Below are 22,499 nucleotides of genomic sequence, written 5' to 3' on the forward strand. Positions count from 1 at the left end.
TACATGGGGTGGAGAAACTGGTGAGTAGAGAGAAGAGGGAAGGGCTGTTGGTTGCCTGTAAGTCTTACTACGGAAATAATCCTTTGTTCTCTGTCTCCCCTGCCTGCAGTGTCCCTGTACCAGTCGCATCATGGTAACAAGACCAGACGATACTTGACGTGCCATTCCCCGATGACAATCTACCTCCCGGCCCCTATTCGTACAGGCTCAAACAGTGGGTATATTCCATTGTAGGGGTTTGTGCGGAGCGGAGTTGGAAGGACTATCGTCTATCGTCTCTGCTGGACATCAGAGTAAGGTTGCGCTACTCTCAATCCTGACAGATTGACAAGCCCAAGAATACAGCCCAGCCTAGACGATGGATACGAATGCCACTCTCACCGCCCTGTTGGAGAGCTTTACAGGCCTTCAACAGGAGGTCCAGAATTCCCGGTTAGAGAACCAGGCCTTATATAAAGAGATCTCTGAGTTACGTAAAGACGTATCAGATCTGGCCATAAGAGAGCCGGTGGCGAAACCATTGATTCGGCCGGCCACTCTGCAGCCTCCCCCTTCCTTCCAAACTGGGGGGTCACTAGCAGCCCCTTCCACTTCGGCTGAAGCCACACCGACGGTACATATCATCCAAAATCACGGTATACCCCTGGCTCCTCCTGAAAGGTTTTATGGGGACCCACGAAAATTTGAAACCTTTTTGAACCAATGCCGTCTACATTTTTTATGCAAACCTATGGTCTTCCAGGACGAAGCATCCAAAACGGCTTTTCTTATGTCCTATATGGGGGGGAACGCGTCCAGCTGGACTATCCCTTTATTGGAAAAAGACAATCCTGTTTTACATGATTTTGCTGCCTTTTGCGTAGAACTCAGGAAATTGTTTGACAGGAAGTCTCACATGTTGTCCTTGGATCATGAATTAATGACCTTGAGACAAGGGTCCCAAGATCTGTTGTCGTACATCACGACCTTTAACCGTCTCATCGTAGAAACGGACTGGCCGGCCCAGAAACGGATCTCCTTGTTCTACCAAGGACTCCGGGGTGAACTAAAAGATGTCTTAGCTCAGGTGGTACAATTACCTACTACCTGTGAGGAGCTAATAGACCTGACAGTCCAACTAGATCACCGGCTGTTGGAACGAAAGGGGGATAGAAGAGGGGGGGATTACCGCTACTCCTATCCTTTATTTAAATCCCGACAGGGGGTAGATGACAAGGCTAAAACACCAGAAGGACCGGAACCCATGCAAATAGGGGGAATACGTGGGCCCCTTTCCCGGGAGGAAAGAGACAGGAGAAGGAGGCTGAAACTCTGCCTCTACTGTGGTAAAGGGGGGCATTTCATCAATGACTGTAGGGCAAGGAATTATGTCCTCCCGGCCCCTATTCGTACAGGCTCAAACAGTGGGTATATTCCATTGTAGGGGTTTGTGCGGAGCGGAGTTGGAAGGACTATCGTCTATCGTCTCTGCTGGACATCAGAGTAAGGTTGCGCTACTCTCAATCCTGACAGTATCAAGCTAATTAGCATTCGCAAAGGCCGAAATTCTGCGAATTTGCCTTTGCAAATGCTAATTAGCTAAATGGTATGTATGTAACATGTTTGATGCAAAATAAGGAATCGCAAAATTTGCTATTCCTTATTTTGCGATTGCACTTAAGGAATCGCAAATGTTGCGATTCCTTAAATGCAATGTATCAAAGAAAAAATATTCCAAATATGCCATTAAGGATTCGCAAATTACCACCAACTTCTAGTTGGTGGTAAATTGCGAATTCTTTTAAAAAAGCTTTTTTCAAAAAAACCAAAGGTGCCATATGACGCTCATACATACCCTTAGGGCATGTATGTGCGCCATATTCCCCCAAATGCCATTTTCAGGGGTGCAGCAGGGTGTTCTTGAGACACCCCTGCACCCTTGGAAATATTCCTAATTTGCGATTAGCAAATTGCTAATCGCAAATTCCCTCTTCATTCCTATGGGCCTCCTGGCCCATAGAAATGAATGGGTAATTTGCGATTAGCTATTTGCTAATCGCAAATTAGGAATGGTAAGGTATCGCTATGAAACAGCGATTTTGTACATACATACCGTTTTGCGAATTCTAAATAGCGATTCCTTAAAATTCGCTATTTGGAATTCGCAAAACGGAACCATGATACATATGGCCCTTTGCGTTGTAAAGGCATGCGATGTAAAAACCGCGTTGTAAAGGCATGCGTGGTAAAAGTATGCGTTGTAACGTCATACATCCGTCATGACCTCCATGCTGGGCTATATTATCACAACATGAAGGCAGGAAAAAGCAATGACGTGAAACTCACCAATATTTAGGATGCTAGACGATGCCACCTGTGCTGTCTCTTTTAAGAGTATAGATGTGAATTTGGACGAACTCCCAAGTGAGCACCTGCCTGGCGTAGCCTTCACCCTAGTCAGCTTAGTTTATCTCACCGCACTCCTTGCTCTTCTTCTTCAAAGGAGTCCACGGTCCACCACCATGAGTTCTCTTCCCTGTTGACCAAACTCCTTTTCCAAACCCACTGACAGAGTTCAAGCCCCTTCCTCAACTAAATCCAGACAAGACACTAGCATTGCTCACCTTCTTCACCATGTTTAACTGGATATCAAGACGTTTGATCCTAAGTAAAGAAAGAAGCATTCAACCAGCCCAGTAAAAACCATCCAAAATCCAGGAATACACATTGATAGCAATCTGTCCCTTGAAACCCAAGTAATAAAGATGGTGAGTGTGTTCTTCTTGCAATTGAAATTTCAAAAAAAGATAATTCCCTAGTTGCAACTGGATTACATAAATGTTACCTACCTTGTAGTGCATGAAAAGTTATTTGAAGAACTTGAGCTTGTACAGCTGTCCAACTAATCAGTGGATTATTTAGATGAGAACACTTCTCTGACAGGCTGCTTTCTCTGCACTGGTTACCAATCAGGAAACAAGTCATCTTTAAAGTCACGTTCATATCTCAGAAAGCTTTATGCCAGAACATGAAGTTTTCTAATTTCATTGCCTACAAATTACAGTGGTATGATCCTGGTAGTACATTCCACTCTGTAAACCAAGCATAATGATGCTTGCCTAAATTAAACTTGTGCATGATAGAGGTAGGATATTCTCTGTGGCTACAACCTAATTATTGAACTATTTTCCCGGGTCCCTGCAAAACCATACCTGATAAAGGGCCAAATGCATCAAGCATTTTTCTCCTTGCAAACGGGCTGATTCGCAGAAACGGCCCGTTTGCGATTGCAATAATTGCTTTTCGATGCATCAAACCCAATTTTGCGATTTGGTAACCTGTTACCAAATCGCAAAATGGGTTTATGATTCGCTATTTGGAAGGGGCATCCCTTCCAAATAGTGAATCCTAACGGTATGCATGAATGTTTTGTGACTGTGAACGTGTTCGCAAAACACTCGCATTTTACCACCTACTTCAAGTAGGTGGTAACCCATTCGCAAATGGGAAGGGGTCCCCTAAGGACCCCTTCCCTTTGTGAATGTTTGTTAAAGCATTTTTTAGGAGCAGGCCGTGGTCCCAAGGACCACTGCCGGGCTCTTAACAAATGAAAAGAAAACTTTTAATTTTTCTTTTTGTAAAGCATCTCATTTTCTTTTAAGGAAAACTGTCTGCTTTACAAAAAAAAGATTGCTTTATTTAAAAGCAATCACAGACATGGTGGTCTGCTGACCTCAGCAACCCATCATCACTGTGATTTTTGCGATTCTTAAGGGGTCGCAAATTGCAACCTACCTTATAAATATTCATGAGGTAGGTCATTTGCGACCACTTAGGAATCGCAGAAAGTGTACTGCACACTTTCATGCATGCCATTTTGCGATTCCGTAATTGCGAATCGCAAAACATTTTTTTGATATATCTTGCCCTACGTTCAGCAACAGACTCAGAATTTAGCTTGACACACTTTAGCCTTCTCTTCTTTTCAGGAATTACCTTCTGCATAGAGTTATATTTACCAAAATGAGTTCCACACAACTTCGATCATTGTCGGCTGTGTAAATAATTGTAACATAACAATACACAATGTGGTTGGGTCAAGCAAAAAAACATTCCCCCCACCACACTGTGACAGTACATGCATGGACAGAGTCTTTATCAGGCTGCAGAGCAACTCACAAATAGGATAATCTGAGATGTGCGTTGTGTATACAGTTTTGCTGTAGGTGCTGTAAATGCGGTACATTCCTGTGGTAAGTGATTCTATCAATGAATTATCCAGTTGGTATCACTTGATCAAAAATGTTAAGTTATATACAACTGCACATGGCATTGAAAATGAGAAAGGTCTGATGTGTCTTGAGATACACTACACAGCCCTGCCACCAGAGATATTCCAATTGTTAAAAATAAGGCCAACACATGACAAGTTAAAAAAGCTCTTCGTGACTTATTTCCACCACAAAGAAGTGGGGTGAAAACGTTAACTCCTTCATCACACGTCTGAAAAACATGTCCAACCCCACAAATGTTACAAATTCAATTGTGAAGACGCCCTAAAGTTCCAAATCATCACCAGATGAGCATTGTCATTTATCATTAAAAGCTGATATAAAAGACTCACAAACTGTATCAAATCCTTCCCATGAACAGAACCTCCTTTACTGCATGATTCCATACAGGAATCATGTCTAGCCATAAGTGTCTCAACGATAATGATTAAAACATATACTGGGTCAAGGGATAAGATTTTATGGCCAACAATCCAAGAGAAGGGGCCTCGCTGTCAATAAAGCCTCCTTCACACTCAATCAATCAATCAACCAGGGAATTGTAAGCATGCTACTAACCCATGAGGGTCTCAAGGCACTAGGAGTGAGGGGTGGTAAGCAGCTCTCGAAGAGCCAGGTCTTGAGTGTCTTACTAAAACTGTTCAGAGAGGGGGGCATCTGATGTTGATTGTGAGTTTGTTCCAGGTCTTGGCCGTGATCTAGGCCTTGATCTAGGAGAAAGCCCATTATCGCCGTTTTAGCAGCAGTTTTCTGCCACTAAAACGGCAATAAGTTTATCGCCTGTCTTGATAATATGCCCCTCTGTTCTTACAACAGCTCAGGTTCCCCTTTTTTCCATTCTAGAATGGAATACAAGGAACATACAGGAGAACACTAGATCATAAGTTACAAATGTAGCAAATATGTAAAGAGTGATGTAAGCAAAGACAGCCGTTGAATAATATAAATCTAAGATATAACAACTTTGCTGTGAGAGCTCATAAAGAAGAATCATGCATACCAACTGTGATGAAGATATCAAGCGGCGTTTGAAGCTATTAAATCCCACATCGCAGAAGCCTATCTCGAACCTGATGGTCACACATAGATCATAGTGGATACTGACCATTTAGCACTGGGTGCCATTCTCTCTAAGAGTGACTGATCTCCAAGCTCCATGTCTCATTGTTGCATATGCTAGTGGCAGTTTTGTGAACCCTGAAAATGCACAGTCAGCGAATAAAGGAAAGTCTAGCAGTGGAGTGGGCCTACAAACACATTTTTATGTCTATAGAAAATACTTAATTGTTTTCACTCATCACAAGTCACTCATATAGATTACCGGTAACCAACAAACCAAAATGCCAGCAAGCATAGAAGAATGGGGTCTGGCGATGGAGCCACTGGCAGAATGGCTTAGGTAACAGAGCACAAAGCTGTGAAGTTGCCCACTACATAAACGTGCTATCTATATATGCAAAGGATAAGAAGCTATACATACCTACATTTTTCTTAGATCTTCAAGGTTGCATGCGGATACCAGATCAGTGGTCTGCGGCTTCCTGATATGCGACTTTTGGCAGCCCCGCTTTATCCTCCTACCTTAATGGCTATGTGGCTGCATGGAAAGATTCACACCAACTCTTGAGAGTTGACAGACCAGTTTATGAAGATGCTCCCCTTTGGTACAATGAGGGAATCACTGTGGAGATACAACCAATCAAATGGGCTCTATGGGAAGAACAGGGAATTAAAACAATTGGAGACTTTCTTAATGGGGGTTCATTTTGTTCCCTCTTAGATGTTAAAATCAACATTTTCACTTCCCCAGTCACGGCCCTGGAGGTATTGGCAAGTGCGGCATTGCTTGCAAGGTAAGCTCGGGCGAAATCCGATTCATTGCTCTGCTTTGTCGATTCTAAACTACCTCATGTTGTGGGGCTTTTCCAAGAGAGGTGTGTCAATCGTGTACCAAATACTCATTAACCATCTCTACTCACATGATAATTGCTTTGCAGTTAAATCCTACCAGCAGGAAAGGCTGGGTGTAGAGGGTGACTGGAAGGAAATCCTAGAGTATCATGATCGCCTGCTCAGAGGAGCGCGCTTAAGGTACGCCTATTTCAAAATCCTCCATAATTGGTATTGGTCTCCTTTCAATTGATTCGGACATCGTACCGAACGTTTCGTTCAGAAAATAACAATCGGGGCTATACCACATCTCTCTGGGAGGACATTCCCTTTGTTTCTTGACAAATACGATTCAATCAATGACATGAATATGTGATTTCAACTTTGGGCGTTTCTTGATGCAGGATTCAATTAAACGTATGAATAAAAGACCACAAATAAGCCTTTGAAGAAATCTCGTGGAGATTAAACGCGCTGCGTCGGCTATGAATTTGTATTATGTTTTTAAATAACTGAATGAAACATCACCTATCAAAATAAAATAAAGGAAGAAGAATTTTATTTTTTTCATAACAGAAGTTTTCAGCAAATTGATTTTTCCTTTGGGAGTTTATTCGTCGTGATTATGATTGATACTGTTTCGGATTTGAAAATTACGGATTGTACTTTATCACTTTTGACACTCCAAATATATGGGTATGTGCTGAGATTTCTTGAATCTTGAATCCTTTCAAATTGTATACAGCTTGTATGGTTCCTTCTTACTGCGGTATGTTGGAGGTGTCCAGACATTGCCTGTGATCTGTACACATACTTAGGTCATGCCCTACATGATATACATACTGGCAATATGTATGGGAGACACTCCGCTCAACTAGTTTTATTCCTTTTGTGGAGTAAGACAGGCTTGGCTTGTTACATGATTTAGTTGCTTCAAATAGTATAACTTCTCACTGGCGTAGATGGATGTCAACTGACTGTATGGTGGGTAAGATCTGCATATTACAGCACTGGAGTACAGCACAGGTGCCCACACATCAAGAATGACTAGCTGAGCTTTACCGGTTGATGACATATGAGCACCAACTTTACAAGCTTCACGAACAAATCCAGGTATTCAACAAGGTTTGGGTCTCTTTTTGAGCCTATGTAAACTCTGTCTTCCTCTTCTGTGGGGCACACTTCTTTTATCCGCTCAATTGTGATGGCACTTGGAAGGCTGTCATCTGTAATTCCAGTCTGGGATGAAATGTCTGAGGCTTGTGGCATAGTATGTTATGTGTGGGGATAAGCTACCTCAGGCATTGCTTAAAATGTGTTGGTTAAGCAAGTTGGCTCTTTCGTTTCTTATTGGATTTTATTTTTCTCTCCTCTTTCTTAAGCTATTTTTGTTACTTTTTGGGATCTTATTTAGTATAGTATTTATGTTAGAGTGGATTACTTGTAGTGCATGGAGCAATAGAGGGAACAAAGTTATTGGAATACACACTCATTAAAAATAAAAAGGGCCAATCTTTGCCCAGAATTCTACTCCTGTCAAGCACTGCTGAGAGAAGACCCTACAAAAACAACCCCCTCCTATTGTGTTGGTTGTCAGACCTTGTGAAACTGGCAGAGACAACACATCTTACTACCTGGGAAGAAGTGGGGGTACAGACCGGTGACTTATATGATGGGGACTCCTTGCACAAATTTAAAAATTTGAGGACAACACATCCAATCCCGATGGCTCAGCTTCTGACTTTTAATCACCTGATCTGCATTGTCTGAAGAACATGGTAATGTGGTGTGGACGTTCCTATAATGCACATCACACGAGAAAATATACTCCTGGTAGGAAGGGGGTGTCCGGGCTCTATTCGGCCTTGAAGGCCATAATGCGAGTTACTCTCCAAACAGAGAGAGAGAGAGAGAGAGTCGTGAATTTAGGATTCAGGGGGCTACTTGACCCACATGGAATGGAAGACCATGACAGGATATCCGAAAGCTGTGTCTCAACATTCTGTGATCAAAAGGATCAAATATATTAAACTCCATTGACTTAACTCCATATAGGCTACACAAGATGTTCCATTCCATTGTTGAATGAAGGCCTTTGCAGTCACTTCGAGCAGTCTTACTTCATACACATGCTCTGGAGTTGAATGCTATAACACAATTCTGGGTAAAGGACACAAGAATAACTGCTTAGACTTGCTTGCTGCCTGCTAGAATTCATGATCTGCACAAAAAAACAAGACTGGATGCATGTTTGCTGACTTAGCTCTATGTTTGTCAAAAAACAGAATACCATGCTTTGGAAGTCAGTTACTGCTCCTCAGTTGACACAGTTGGGGAGAAACATTCCCAAATGAGTAGAAGCAGAAAATACAACCCTATCTATGTGTAATACTAGAGGATGGAAGTCTTCCTGCATTTCCAATTAGGATATGATACTCATGAAAATGAAGGTCTGATGATAAACCACCCTAAATGACTATAGGGCATGAAACACTAGGCTCACGCCACAAGCGTGAATAAGTCAGGGTACCATGGCTGGCTTGCCAGAACATGAAAAGCAAGCATGCTGCTGGGAGGCCAAGCATGAATGAAGGGGCTGGGAAAGTCACTTACTGGCAGCGCAAAGTCTTACACACATACTAAAAATTTGACCTTGTACAAATATCGACACACATTCTACTTCAACAAGTTCTAGAGAAACGATCACTAAGAGGGGTAACTCAATAAAATGTGAATGCCTTACAAACAGTTTAATGTGCTTGTTGTCTGGTGTTCATGAACACGATTGGCCATGCTGAATGTTTGTAATGAACTGAAAATCACATAACATTTTTTTTAAAAGCTTAGAACTCTGATTTCTCAGGCTTCATCACGACAGATTCTAAATCATCCATTGCCCTATAGATCAGAACCTTGCAATTTGTCTTCTCCCCTTTCCTAATAGTCATGAACAATAACAAGTCCTCAAATTAAATCAATCAATCTGGGTTTTAAAGCTTGCTACTCACCATGTGAGGGTCTCAAGGCGCTGGGGGCATCCTTTCCGAATTGGTGCAGTGTCGGGCTTCGTCGGATGCGGTGGGGAGTTTGTTCCAGGTCTTGGTCGCGAGGTAGGAGCAGAATCTGCCACCCACTCTGGCCCTGTGGATGTGGGGGACCGTGGCTAGGGTGAGGTCATCAGAGCGGAGGTTTCTCTTGGGGGCATGAAAGGAGATTTGTTTGTTGAGGTATTGGGGTCTGGTGTTATGGGGGGCTTTGTAGGTGTGTGTGAGCAGTCTGAAGGTTATTCTTCTTTCGATGGGGAGCCAGTGGAGGTCACGGAGGTGCTGGGCGATGTGGTCATGTCGTGGGATGTCGAGGATAAGTCTGGCTGTGGCGTTCTGGACGGTCTGGAGTTTGAGGAGGATTTTTTTGTTGATTCCAGCGTAGAGGGTGTTTCCGAAGTCCAGTCTGCTGGTGATAAGTGCGCTGGTGACGGTCTTCCTGGCGCCATTTGAAGGTTTCGCTAAGTATGTGGAGGGTTTTGAAGCAAGTGGAGGACACTGCGCTGATCTGGCGGTTCATGGTGAGTGAAGAGTCGAGTATGATACGGAGGTTGCAATCATGGTCCATAGGGGTGGGTGGGATTTCCGAGGGAGTTGGGCCACCAGTTGTTGTCCCATGTGGAGCGGTGGAGCCGAGTATGAGGACTTATTTTTTCTCTGAGTTGAGCTTCAGGCAGCTGCTGCTCATCCACGTTGCAACATCTTTCATCCCTTCTTGGAAACTGCCTGGTGATGTCGGGTTCCTTGGTGAGGTAGAGGATGAGCTGGGTGTCGTCAGAGTATGAGACTATGTTGAGTCCGTGTTTTCTGATGATGGTTGCGAGCGGGGCCATGTAGATGTTGAAGAGCGTGGGGCTGAGGGCGGATCCTTGGGGTACTCCACATCTGATCTCTGTTAGTTCGGAGAGGAAGGGCGGGAGTCATATTCTTTGTGTTCCACCTGAGAAGAAAGATCGAATCCAGTCTAAGGCTGTTCCCTGGATGCCGGCTTGTGGAGTCTGGCGGCTAGTGTGCGGTGGGAGACGGTGTTGAAGGCTGGTGAAAGGTCCAGGGGAATGGGGGCTGCTGTGTGGCCTTGGTCGAGGAGGGCGCAGATGTCGTCGGTGGTGGCTATGAGGGCAGTCTCAGTGCTGTGGTTGCTGCAGAATCTGGATTGAAAGGTGTCTAGGATGTTTTTGGTTTCTATAAAGTGTGCTAGTTGGGTGTTGATGACTTTGGTGGTGAAAGGGAGTAGTGAGATGGGCCTGAAATTCTTGAGATCTATCGGGTCTGCAGAGGGCTTCTCGAGGAGGGTTTTATACTTTGGCGCATTTCCAGTCATCAGGGAATGTTGCGGTTTCGAGGGAGCAGTTGATAGTAAAGCGTAGTTCGGGTGCGATGGTGGTGGCGGCCCTGTGGAAGATGTGCGATGGGCAGGGGTCAGTAGGTACTCCGGAGTGGATGCTTTTCATTGCCTTTGTGGTGTCTTCTGTGGTGAGAGGGGTCCAGGTGAGGAGGGTCTGTTGGATTGGGTCGCTAGGGGTGGAGTGTTGGGGTGGTGCCATAGTCTTGGTCGTCAAAATAGTCGTAGAGTTCTTGATCTTTGGGGTGGAAGAAGGACCTGAGTTTGTTGCAGAGGTCTTGGGAGTGAAGAGTTCCTTGGAGTTGTGGGAGTTGGAAATGATTCTGTCTTGGATGAAGTTTCTCTTTGTTGATTTGATGAGTTGGTGGTGTGCCGTGGTGGCGGCCTTGAAGGCGGAGCGTGCTTCCTGGGTTTTACTGTTTCTCCACATTTTCTCCAGTTGTCTGAAAAAGCGATTGGATTCTCTGAGGTCCGTGGTACACCAGGTGGCTTTCGTGTTGCGTCATCTGGTGGTGTTCTAGAGGGGGGCGAGAGTGTTGGCACAGTTGGCGATCCAATGGTGGAGGTTTCTTGCTGCTGTGTTGGCATCTGTTGTAGTAGAGTGAGGAGTGCAGCTGAGGGCGGAGGTGAGGTGTTCTTCGAAGATTTTATTCCAGTTTCTGCATGGGAGGCAGGGCGTGTGCTTGTGTGGTGGGTATCGAGAATGAGAAATGGATTTAGTGGTGGTCTGTCCAGAAGCAGTTCCATGGTGTGGCTGAAGCGAATGTTGTTTCCTCTGGCGAAGATGGGGTCTTGTGTGTCCTGCAGTGTGAGTGGGGGTGGAGGCAAGTTGCTTCATCAAGGATTAGGACTGTTAAACCTAATAGTGAGTTTACCTAATCCAGGTCTGGTGGTTTAGTGGACCAATGCATCCACTGTAAGGGCCTGTGTTCGACCTCATGGTCACAAGTTCAAATCTGGGTGGGTCCACTCAGCATTTCATCCTTCTGACATCAGTAAAATGAGTGCCATTGAGTTGGGTAACAGTATTGTTATTCAATGCCAAGATTCCCTTGAGTGAATGTGCGCTTTACAAATACACGTTATGTCACCAATCCGTGTGTGCATGTATCACCTGACATGAGAACGTCATACTTCGGGTGAGTCTATGTTTGACCCAGAAACAGGATTGCACCGCTTTCAGAGAAAAATGCCTGTCATTTTTCATGTTTTAAGTTTTGAAGGGGCTTCGACCTCGAACCTGAACAGTGACTGAGTTACTTCTTTATTTTTATATTTTTTATGCGTGCCAAATGTTTTGTATATAACATAGGTTGCAAATAATAATAATAAAACATGGCATTTGTATGAAGGCGACTACTATTGATTTAGCCAATGCTTGTTTAACATTGTCATTCTGCCTCGGTTTGCTCAAATAATCGTTTATAAAGAGTTTATATAGTTTATAACCAAATGATTTATGCTGGTATTTACTGGTTTACGTATCTATGTGAATCAAGTAAAAATAACGACTTTTGCCGATTTTCTAGTTTTTTTTACTGACCTTAAGCCCTGGTTATGACTTTACTTGTTATCTAATGCACCTGATAAATAACTATACCAACGGTACATTATTTATAGGGTGAAACCGGTTACAAGTTATTGGGGAATACAGTGCAGATTTTGGCATTTAACACACCAAAATCTGATTGGTATAGTAAATACCATACACATTTCCCCTGTTTAATTTCGGCCAGTGTGACCTGCTGAAATTTAATAAAGGTTGAGGTATTTAACACATCAGGTACGTGGGTCCTGTGCTCACTATGTCACTGGAAACAAACGGCACCCGACTAATGAGCCCCAATCAGGGTGTAACCGGTCAGGGGTTGCTTGTCTTCTGATTCAGGGAGGACCTGGCCTTGCTGTTCAGGCTGGACTGTTCTTATTTGAGAAGGGTAGAGACTTATTTGCATATGGTGGGTCCAAACTGAGGTGGCATGTGTAGTGTCATGGCTTTAGCCCCTCATACTTGTGAATAAAGGGCAGGGACACAGTAGTAAGATTACTGGAACTGTCCCAGGACACGTGCGCCTGGCCCCTTTTATTAGCAGGATCACCTGACCTGTGACGCCAGTGATGGCTGGGTGTAGAGTGTAGGTACAGCACAATCCTGAACATTAGAATGTGTCACGCAGGACACTGCAGCATGGTGGGCAAAAGAACAATTGGTTGGAATGATACATGAGTGATTGCCAGTGGTATGCAAGCATTCCTCCTGTCCCCTTTTGTGTGTTTGAAGAGGCAAGGGTGTGTCCAGATGTGTGTCCTAAGCTCACTGTCCCACTGGAACCAATCTACACCCAACTGATGAGCCCCAATTAGGGCAAAACCAGTCTTGGGTAGCTTGTGTTCTGGTTCAGGAAGGATTTGGCCTGGCAATTTGAGTTATACTGTTCCTTTTGGATGTGGGTTAACACTTGTTTGCTTATGGATGGGTCCAAACCGAGATTCCATGGTGGGCAAAATAACTATTTGGAACAGAACCCCATGATTTCTCCTTCTTGCTCTTCACAAGTGTAGTGTAGTAAGGCATCAGGGGAGAATTCCCCTCAGGCCTCGGTGGCTCTCCCGAAAGCACATTTCCAGGTTTCCTCATTTTGTGTACTGCTGAGGAAAGCTAAGTGGTGGTCATGAATATAGCGACATCATCCAAATTTAAATAAACTTGAGGTATTTAATGCATCCGATAATTATCGGATGCGTTAAATACATTTTAACTCATAATGCCGACCTGTGAGTACACAGGGGTTTAGGCACAGTTCAGAATATAACAAGCCATTAATAATCAGACCCTTGACCTAAAAATAATGGTTGTGTGGGTTAAACACTGGCTAGGTGGCAACTCTAACTGGAAACCTAAGAGAAAACCCCATCCAACCCAATGAAAAAAGACTGAGGATGCTCACAGTGAAAGCTCTGGCTTCACACTGCACAATTACTAGAAATTATATAGTCGGGTCCAGCTGTATTGCAGAGATTGTTGAGGTTCTACTAATGTGTAATAAGATGTGTTCACCAAATTCAGCCTGTTTCATTGTTCCGAGAAAATACGAATCTGATTCGGAATTTGATAGGAAAATGTGTTCTTGTGCTCCTTTCAATCTTAGAACGCCATGCTCTCATTTGAATAAAATAATAAATAATAATAAAGCATTTTATAAAGCACATGGTTACACCTAACCGGTGTGTGTAAAGAATGCGCACCACGTAAAATGGCAGTATTGTTATGTGCACCAATGAAGTAGCTGGTACCAGGACTTTAGGACCTTGGAACTGGGCAAAATGGGGATTTGAAATGGTTACTCACATGTAGGCTTATTGGTGTGGTTCTGCGGTCACATGGGCGATAAATATTAAATGCGGAGACGGGCAGGCGGGGTCAAGGCCTCCCCAACGCCTTGAGACCAGGGCTGGACTGACCGTAGCGTGCATCGGGCGTTTTCCCGGGAGGCTGGAAGGGTGGGGGCCAGGTTTTGCGGCAGTGGGGCCTTCTTTTGTTGTTAATGGGGGCTGGTGTTGCAGCTGTGCTGCAATATTGCCCCCCAGTAACAAAAGTAGCAGTGCTTCACACTTGCACCCCCTCCCCAGGGGCTGGTCCTACAAAATTTCCAAGGCTGCCCAGTCCGGCCCTGCTTGGGACCCTAACGGGTGATTAGCCGCGCTCTATGAGAACCCTGATTGATCGATCTGTGCCGTCACCCATGCAACTACACTCTTTCTCTCTGTGTGTCAGTTATTGCAGGCCACGAGGGCCTTTACATACATTAACAGCCACTCACTGTAATTGTCGGTGCTCCTGACCCGACAAAGTGGCCGACATAACAAGTATCAGTGTTGGGTTTTAGAGTTTACGCGTCAACATTAATAGCAGCTTCTCAAGTGTAGCTGCTTAAATGGTACAGCAGGCAATTTTGTGCAACTGTAAAAATAGATAGAATCTCAGGCCAAAACTATATGGAGCAATAAAAAGCAAGTTTACAGTGCAGCAAAGTTACTTTCAGTAATGAAGATTTGTAGCACCAACTTCGCTTACTTAAAACACATTAGATTCGGAAGGAGTTAAGTGGTTTCTAGTAGTGACCGCAATCCTTAAAACAAATAAATGTTTGTATCATTTGGAGTGAAACTGAGAAACAAACTCTCGTCAAAAGTTTCAGAATAACACTAGAGTAATTTATTAAACTTAAATAAGGATGACCATTTAAGGTTGTTGTATTGGACCTTCCCAAGAATCCTATTTGCTTGAAACAGAAACACAAACAAGAGGCTGCGCATCTGGAATACATTGAAACACCAAAGAAGCAGACACAAAGAAAGGACTATGGTAAACAAATGCCATTTTCAAGAATCAGCAGCACGTGGGACGCATGCATACAGCAGTCTCCTGAAGGTGTTCGGGTTCTGGAAGGTTCCGTGTAGTTGGCGGGGATTGTTGCTGCGGGTCTCTAGGGAGACTGCATCTTTTCTTCCTGCATGGCGCGGGCTGCGATGGAGGCGCTCGGAAATGTGCTGTCCTGCCCCGTCTGTCTGGAGCTGTTTAAACCTCCAGTGCTGGTGCTCGTCTGTTCCCACAACTTCTGCAAGCGCTGCGTCGAGGAGATCTTGTTCAGGCAAGACTGCACGCACGTCAACGGAAACTTCTGCTGCCCAATCTGCAGAAAAGTAAGGGGTGAAGGCCAGGGTCGGGTTGAAGAAAGTAGTTCAGCGCTTAGAAGTGATTATTTCTGAGAAGGGCTTGTCCCTGGTGTAGTTACCTTGAAGCAGGGTGGCGAATGATATGTGTCTTGCCAGAAGGCGAGATTCTCACCGGTGTACATAAAGTAGAGCTGTACTATCGAACCAGAACAGAAAGTAGGCCTTGGGGCACCACCATAAAAGAGGTCCCAGTTGGGAATTAGCTAGAAAAGTGGGCTATTGAAAGTGGATTTGTTTTGAAATTGTAAAGACACAGACCGGGCTTGATTCAGAAAGGGCCTCCGCACACGTGGCTGAAGCCCCACAGTCGTGGAGGAGTCTCCACACTGGAGTGGAATCTCCGCAATGAGCCCCGAGTGCGGAGACACCCCACGGCTGCAGGGCGTCCACCACAAGTACTGTGGCCCTTTGTGAGTCAGGCCCACACTGTATAAGTGTTCTGCATGGTATGGAAGACTGCATTAATTTGAGCTTGCTGTAGCCAATGTTTGTTTTAATATCAGGGAAATCAACAGTAAAAACTGGCCAAGCAGCCCATAAAACCGCCCGACAAACAGCCAAAATAGTCCCACAAACTGACCTGTCGGACCAGCCTGTCGTGCACCGCCTGATTGCCCTAAGGCCCAGTCCGACCCTGAGCCAAATGATTAGATTATTTACTGCTCTGTCCTCATTACGTGAATCTTCTTTTCACCAATAAAGTTCACAGTAACTGGTGCCACAGCTGTCAAATGTCATGTCAAGTGCAACATCTTTAGTAAATCTTGGTTTTTAAACCAGCGGCATGCTGCACCCTCAGATTGTTCAGCTCATAACTGCATAAAAGATGAAAATACAAGCACAATCATGCAATTGGTGTTCAACTAAAATTGCAGAAATTGCCAGATTACTTACCAGTAATCTTCATTACTCTTAGTGCTACGTTCCTCAATCCAGTCATTTCTTGTGAGGTGAATCTCAACACTGAGGCAGGAAACATCATGGGTGCGGAAAATGCAAGCTGTGCTCACCCTGTGCTGGGTTCTATAACCGGACATTACAATCCTAGCATCTTTCTGTAACTTTCCAGGCTAAGTCTGAGGTCAATAATCGAAGGAGGATGGACTAGTCTTAATGACTGGGAAGAGGACTAGTAAGACTAAGAGTAATGAACGTTGCCATTGAGTAATCCGACTATTACCCCTATGTCTCCCGTCCTTGTCCAAGTCGTTATTTGTGTGTTAAACAAAAGCCAAAGGCCTTTGACAATAAAAAGAATTGGAATGACTGAAAACCAAGATCAATACATGAATATTTAATGCAAAATAGGTAAACTAATCTCACTGACAATGCACACGCTAAGCTCATGAACAGTATGCTCCATCTGACATTCTTGCAAAATTAGAGACACCTGAACCAAAATTATCCTCAAAATCCACAATAACCACTGTTATTCCTCATAAAAGTATGCTCTGAGGCCCATGTTCCTGCTATACATATCTCAGGAAGTAAAACTCCATATAATTTTAACCAAAAACCCAAGACACCTCTTTTTGAACATCCTTGCGTTTACCCGGAATAAACTCATCTTGTAATATAGAAGCCTTAGCAATGGTTTACTTGATCCAGCTACTTAAAATAATTTTAAATGCCTTTGTATCGCTCCCTGACAAGATGAAAGTTACAAAAAATGATCTGAATTCGCTGGAGCTTGTCTTCCTCTTCTTGTGTTTGCTGTTGTGGGTGTACCTGAGGCGGTGGGCAATTCTCTCAGGTTTGCTACAGATGGAGGTCGCACATGAGCCACAAAGGAGACATCAACAAAAGGGATGCATGTGACAGAGGCAGCAGTCTGAGGACAAAAAGCATGTTTGAGCCTCTGCTGAACTCCACAGTAACCCGTCCCTCTACCTGGAAGGGTCAGAGAAAGGTGGAGGGCACGCTGTCTGGCTCCACACATATTTACAAGACATTTCGCAAGCACAGCGCAAACGCTGTTCAGGCAAAACCTAAACAAGTAGGTCTGTAGACGCGAGCAGTGTAAAGATTTAAGTCAGCCAATCAAGAGGATCATAAACAGGCTATCTGCGGTGGGCGAGCAAACACATGAAGAGGAAGACAAGCTTCCGAATAAGAAGCAAGTGAGCAAGAGTGACAATAAAGCCAATTGTAAGCAGTGGGCAGGCCGTAAGTTCAATATAGGTCTTAACGGGGCATGGCCAGCAGCATGGCCGTGTAAGTCGCAAGCCGCCGCAGCTCCGGCGAGCCGACTTGATCCGTCGTAAATTACCCCATCCAGAAAACGATTATAGATCCTGACCAGGAGTGTCTGGAGCAGAGGTGGACGAGCAGAAAGGTGCTGGAACCGAGAAACGCGGCGAGAGCTCGGGAGACAGAGGCGGCTACAAGATGGCGGTGCCCTGATCCCTGCGGGCGAGCAGTGAGGGGAGAGACGGCGGCCCGGCGGACGACCTGAGAGGCCTAGAGCAGCGAGGAGAAGCGGCGGAAAGCTGGCGAGAGGTCGGGAAATAGCCGGGACACCCACTACAGGGATCGATGAAGAAAAGCAGATAGCAAGCGCCGCAGCGAGGAGCGGGTCGAGAACTGAGGCCAAGCCTGCAGGAAGGGCGGCGCGGACGGTGACAGGGGCGCTTCTCCCCCCGGAGAGACGGTACATCCCCCGCTAGCCACGGAGAGCCTAGAACAGTAAGGGGCCAAAAACCTGAGATCAGGGTGCCGCCTCCCTTGCTCCCCTCCCCTCCCCCATACGGCCGCATCACCCCATAGACTCTAGGGGAGTTCTGTGACGGAGTATAGAGGTTCGAGTTGGGAGTAGCGCACCCGGGGGAAAACGGCGAGGAACTAAAGGCTCAAGAGGACGTTCAGAGGTAACAAGAAGAAGTAGACCTTGCCCCCCCCCCCCCCGAGCACAGAAGGTCCATTGAAGCTGGGGAAAGTTACGTAGGGGGCCAGGACCACAGGTAGCCCGGGAGGAGGTGCACATCGAGGGAATGCGGAGAGGGGCGTCATGGCCTGAAAGGATCTTCCGAGGATAATTGGCTACACACGCTACGGGCTCATAGCCTATATCTGAACGCTCCCAACCTGAGGCTATCCTCCAATGCGGTAGACAACCCATTGCACTTCGACAGGCGCAAAAGGCACGAGTGGCGTACGACGTGTAACTGAGATTGTGTTCTCAAAAGTACCGGCGTACATAAGAAGGACCGAACTTAGCCAAATAAACCAGACAAGGATAACTGCGCAGCTGGAAAGAAGAGGGAAGAGGCAGGTCAAGGACCGAACAATAGAAGGCGAGACCCCACCCCCCCCTGGACAGGTCACCTTTGGCCTCCAAGAGACTAGCACGACATGGGTAAAAAGGACGCAGTCCCCAAGGCTCCAAGGCAAGGTACAATAGACAAATTTGCAACGGCGCCGCAGGTAACCGGAGCGGAGGGCGCCGGAGCAAGCTCAGATATGGCCCTCCTGATGGAGGCCATACAGCGTCCAGAGAAGACATTCAAGCCTCACGTGCAGCCCTGGAAGTCAAGATAGGGGAAGTGGGGACGGAAGTCACGCTGCTGCGCCAAGATTTCCGCAATCCCACAGAGAGGGTGACCACAGAAGAAACGAGACTAAGTGAAGCGGAAGATATCATATACTCTCTCCAGATGGACATGAAAGAGCTCAGGGACTCGCACAAGCAGCTGCAATGGAAGGTGGACGATGCAGAAAATAGGGCACGATGCAATAAGCTGCGCTTTGTTGGATTTAGGGAAGGAATTGAAGGGTCCAATATGGTGGAGTTCCTGCGCACGTGGATAATAAAAAAAAACGTTGCCTCAGGCGTTGTTTTCCAACTGCTTCGTCATAGAAAGAGCACACAGGGCACTCCTTGCATAGCCGCTGGTGGGGGCAAGACCTAGACCGGTCATTGCGTGATTTCTGAACTTTGCAGACCGAGAAGTCATTCTACGCGAAGCCAGGAAGCTAGGGGAGATTCGGGTGGAAAACTCACAGATAATGATCTTCCCTGACTATAGCCAAGAGGTACAGAAGATGAGACGCTCCTTCGATGCAGTGAAGGCGAAGTTGAGAGATCTAAAGATCCAATACATGCTGCTCTTTCCGGCTAAGCTTAAAGTGATCTATAAAGAGAAAACGTACTTCTTCACGCACCCCGAAGATGCATGGTAATGGCTGGAAGAGCGACCACCCTTCCGGAGACATGAGGAAGGAGAGCGAGACATGACGGCGATGGGCTCTACAACAGGGAATCAGTGGGAGATGGTAAAAACGCAAAGGAAACGCAGAACAAGGGGGAATAGGAGAGTGCAGACGACGCCTTATCCCACACAGAACCAGAATCTCAGGAGACAACAAGAACCCGGTTCCCCCCAACGGGGCGCCAAGCAGGATCTAGGTTCTGCAGCCTGGCTGGACAAGAACGATCTGAAGGAGATGACGACACCGGGGGCATCACATCTGAGAGCTTCGAAGTAGAGGAATAGTCGCTGCACCCACTGGTAGCGGCAATTAACGAGATGTAGCGAGACACCACCACAGAAGGAACACATACGCAGGGAGATGGTAAAGACGCTAACGCCTGATTGAAAGACAAGCTGGATGGACGAGATATCGGTTCAAGGACTGGAAACACGCAAGTTGTTTCACATCCCCTACTTTCTATTTGTATAGTATTTCTTCCTCTCTCTAATCTACTGTACAGAACTGTGGATACTGGGAGAGCAGTTCATTTAAAGTTTTTGCTAGGCAGACAAGTTGGGGTAGGTTTGTAGAGAGGGGGGGTCTGGGGGGGCCACAGGCCTTTTCCTGCCAGTAAGTCCTTTCTCCTGTTTTGGTAGAGGATGGGACTGAAGGGGGCGGAAGGTAGGGTGGGGGGAGCGGGGGGGAGATCGAGTTGTTCAAGGGGCCAGAATGCACCGGGATGCAGTAGTTGAGGGAGGGAGGGCAGGGGGGAGAGGAGTTGCGGGGGAGAGGGAGGGGGAATCATATCACAGAGGTCACACACTCCGGTGTTCTAGACACCATACCCACACCAGGATTGAGCAATACAACTCAGGAAACAGGACAAGATGTTGGGTGATCATACGAGAGAGGCTCAGGAGCAGGAGGGGTTTAGTATACTCTCATGGAATGTAAATGGACTTGGCAGTAAAATTAAGAGAGGGCTTGTAAATGCAAACATAAAAAGGCTGAACCCTGACATAATCCTGCTGCAGGAAACGCATCTTAAGGGGACACATTGTACCTTTTTGGTCAGAGGTCAATATAGAGTCCTGGCACATGCAGGGTGACAAATGCAAAAACCACAGTTGATGGACAGAATGCAGAACAATGTCATACATTCACCCCACTACAGAGATCTGGGCCTAAATCCATCGTTTTTTTGCACTCCACCACCCCAGTTCAGACATGGCCATATGCAAATCAGTCTGACCCTGTGCCTCATGGGAACAGTCCAGCCCGAACTGCCAAGCCATGCCTTCCCTGGACCGGAAACAAGCTTCCGAGGACCGGTTTCTGGCATTCCAGCCGTCTTCAGCCCGGCTTGCTTGAATCCAGTGGTGTGGAGAGCATGGGACTCACGTCTGAGCATACCCATCCCACTCGGGGTGACAAATGCAAAAACCACAGTTGATGGACAGAATGCAGAACAATGTCATACATTCACCCCAGTACAGAGATCTGGGCCTAAATCCATTGTTTTTTTGCACTCCACACCACCCCAGTTCAGACAGGGGTTACTACAGGGTCCAGGGGGGTGGCTATACTCATGAAGAAGACTCCACCGTTCCACATAGCCCAGACGTGGACGGATCCCCAGGGGACCTACGTGGGAGTGATGGGGGTGTGGAGACGACGGGAATACACGATAGTTTCGGTATATGCCCCCCCAAAACTACAAGCTGCCACTGTCAGGGGGGTGGTGGACATACTACTCGACACAGCAGACCCCATACAAGTCCTCGGGGGAGATTTTAAAGATGTAATGGAACCAACAATAGACAGGACAGGGGCTGGACTCAGAGACCGGACACAGACCTTACTCTCCAAAACAATCTCTAATATGGGACTTACAGATGTCTGGAGATGGTTACATCCTGAACAGAAGGCCTAATCCTTCTTCTCGGGCTCCCATAGAGTCTACTCAAGACTGGATTACATTTTCCTAGCCAGACAGAACTTGACAACGGGGAATATAGCCGAATATAAAGCGAGAGGGATATCTGACCATTCCCCCCTCCTGAGGAAAGTGGGAGGATGGAGGGGCGAGAGAAGAGAATCCTGGATGTTTACGGCCTGGGACCTACAAAATACAACCATATTGAAGGGCATAAGGGCAGACGTTAAGGTCTTCATAGCGGAAAATGAAGGTACGGTTAAGTCCAAGGCTGTTTGTTGGGAGGCCTTTAAGACAGTACTGAGAGACAGGGCACAGAACAGGCTGGCCGAGGAGAGGCGAAAGCTACAAACTGAAATTGGCACATTAGAGGCGCAAATACTAGAATTGGAGAGGGAGTATCAGGCCACAAGTGAAACAGGGACACTAAGGAGGCTGACGGACGTATAGCACCAATACCGAGAAATAGTAACGGGAGAAGCTAAAACCCAGGCATTGGCTACACTCCACCGCCTGTATGATGTGGGGGACAAATCTGGAAAGTTAATGGCATGGCTCAGCAGGAAGGAACGGGCCACCAGATGGGTAGGGCAAGTCAGAGATTCTCAGGGGACATTGGTACGATCAGACACTCGGATTGCGGAAGCGTTTGCTACCCATTACGAACTGTTCTATGGCGCTAGAGACCTAGGGTCGGAGGAGGAAGCACTGTGCTACATGTCAGCAATTGAGCTACCGGCCCTGACTTCTGAAGCTCAACAAGACTTAGAGGCAGACATTACTCTTGACGAACTTAAGGTAGCTTTGACTAAGTTGAGGGCAGGGAAATCACCGGGCCCGAATGGGTTTCCAGCAGAATTTTTCAAACGAATGGCAGATCTCTTGGCGCGCCATCTCCTGGGACTATTTCAGGAAGTGGTTCAGGAGGGGAGACTCCCGCCAGATTTATGTATGGCAATAATAATTCCTATACACAAGGAGGGGAAACCAGTGGAAGATTGCACATCATACCGCCCCATCTCTCTCTTGAATATTGAGGTGAAATTATTGGCGACTATCCTAGCACTACGACTCCGGTCGGTGATACC

General features: G+C 46.1%; 1 pseudogene; it reads left to right on the forward strand.

The window, feature by feature from the left end:
- The first annotated feature begins 358 nt into the window (after positions 1-358).
- The window catches only part of LOC147692917 (E3 ubiquitin-protein ligase TRIM63-like), a 160,714-nt pseudogene continuing 138,573 nt past the window's right edge, over positions 359-22,499 (forward strand).

This window comes from Lissotriton vulgaris, chromosome 9 (assembly GCF_964263255.1).
Source record: "Lissotriton vulgaris chromosome 9, aLisVul1.2, whole genome shotgun sequence".
NCBI lineage: Eukaryota > Metazoa > Chordata > Amphibia > Caudata > Salamandridae > Lissotriton > Lissotriton vulgaris.